This window comes from Anolis carolinensis, unplaced genomic scaffold (assembly GCF_035594765.1).
Source record: "Anolis carolinensis isolate JA03-04 unplaced genomic scaffold, rAnoCar3.1.pri scaffold_7, whole genome shotgun sequence".
In the NCBI taxonomy this organism is placed as follows: domain Eukaryota; kingdom Metazoa; phylum Chordata; class Lepidosauria; order Squamata; family Dactyloidae; genus Anolis; species Anolis carolinensis.
In genome coordinates, this window is record NW_026943818.1 from 39,765,763 (window position 1) to 39,768,262 (window position 2,500).

The window sequence follows — 2,500 nt, forward strand, 5'->3', positions numbered from 1 at the left end:
ATCCAATCACCTTCTGCCATACTAATAATAATAATAATAATAATAATAATAATAATGATGTTGAAAGACCACATGGGATATCTAATCCAATCACCTTCTGCCATAATAATAATAATAATAATTAATAATAATAATGTTGGAAGACCACATGGGATATCTAATCCAATCACCTTCTGCCATAATAATAATAATAATAATAATAATAATAATAATAATAATAATAATAATAATAATAATAATAATAATAAATGATGTTGAAAGATGACATGGGACATCTAATCCAATCACCTTCTGCCATAATAATAATAATAATAAATAATGATGTTGAAAGACTGCATGGGACATCTAATCCAATCACCTTCTGCCATAATAATAATAATAATAATAATAATAATAATAATGATGATGTTGAAAGACCGCATGGGACATCTAATCCAATCACCTTCTGCCATAATAATAATAATAATAATAATAATAATGATGTTGAAAGACCGCATGGGACATCTAATCCAATCACCTTCTGCCATAATAATAATAATAATAATAATAATAATAATAATAATAATAATAATAATAATAAATGATGATGATGATGATGATGATGATGGAAGAGACCCCAAGAGCCACCTAGTCCAACTCGCTTCTGCAATAATAATAATGACGATAATAATAGAGTGGGAAGATGGGTTATCTAGTCCAACCCCCTTCTTTCTGCCATGCAGCAAAAGTAAAATCAAAGCATCCTCAACAGATGGCCATTCAGCCTCAATATTGTTATTATAATAGGACTGGAAGAGACCACATGGGCCATCTAGTCCAACCGCCTTCTGCCAAAAAAATACCATAATTACAATATTGGAAGAGACTTCAAGGATCATCTAAGTCCAATCCTCTTCTGCCACAATAATAATAATAATAATAATAATAATAATAATAATAATAATAATAATAGAGTTGAAAGAGACCACATGGGCCATTTAGTCCAACCCTTTTCTTTCTGCCATGCAGCAAATCAAAGCATGGCCATTCAGCCTCAACATCATCATCATCATCATCATTATCATTATTATTATTATTATTGAGTTCGAAGGGACCACATGGGCCATCTAGTCCAACCCATTTCTGCCATAATAGTAATAATAATAATAATAATAATAATAATGACGACATTTGGAAGATAATGGTAATTATGTTGGAAGAGACCATATGGTCCAGCTAGTGCAACCCCCCCCCCTTCTATGCAGGAAAAGCACAATCAAAACACCCCTGACAGATGGCCATCCAGCCTCAGTGATAATGATAATAATAGGAGTTGGAAGAGACCCCATGGGCCATTTCGTCCAATCTCTTTTTGCCCCTAATGGAGCAAAAAGACTATCAAAGCACTCCCGGCAGATAGCCATCCAGCCTCAATACTAATAATAAGAGGAGGAGTTGGGACCCTCAAATGCCATCTAGTCCAATCTCTTTCTGCCTTTATGCAGGAAAAGCACATCAAAGCATCCCCGACAGATGGCCATCCAGCCTCAATAGTATTAATAATAGTAATAATAGTAATTATTACTATTATTAATACTATTAATAATAATTAATAGTAATTATTACTCAAAGGCCATCCAGTCTAACCCGCCTTCTGCCTTCATGCGGGAAAAGCACCATAAAAACTCCCCAACAGATGGCCACCCAGCCTCAATAATAATGGAGTTGGGGTCCGAGGCCATCTAGTCCAACCCCCTTTTGCCATGCAGGAAAAGCACCATCAAAGCACCCCCGACAGATGGCCACCCAGCCTCAAGAATATCAATGATACTAATAAAGGTGAAAGAGACCTCATAGACCATCTTAGTGCAACCCCCTTCTGCCTTCATTCAGAAAAAGCACCACCAAAACACCCACAACAGATGGCCACCCAGCCTCAATAATTATTAATAATAATAATACAGTCGAGTCTCACTTATCCAAGCCTCGCTTATCCAAGCTTCTGGATTATCCAAGCCATTTTTGTAGTCAATGTTTTCAATATATCCTGATATTTTGGTGCTAAATTCGTAAATACAGTAATTACAAGATAACATGACTGCGTATTGAACTACTTTTTCTGTCAAATTTGTTGTATCACATGGTGTTTTGGTGCTTAATTTGTAAAATCATAACCTAATTTGATGTTTAATAGGCTTTTCCTTAATTATCCAACATACTCACTTATCCAACGTTCTGCCAGCCCGTTTATGTTGGATAAGTGAGACTCTACTTAGTCCTAGATACTTGGGAAATGTCCGACGTGATCCAATACAAAAGCCAGCATAGTGATCTTGTTTGCTGGGTAGTAATCTTGTATATCTAATAATAATAATAATAATAATAATAATAATAATAATAATAATAATAATGCTGATGATGATGTTAAAAGACCGCATGAGACATCTAGTCCAACCATAGTTAGCAATAATAATAATAGTAATAATAATAATAATAATAATAATATGTAGTAAGAATTGGA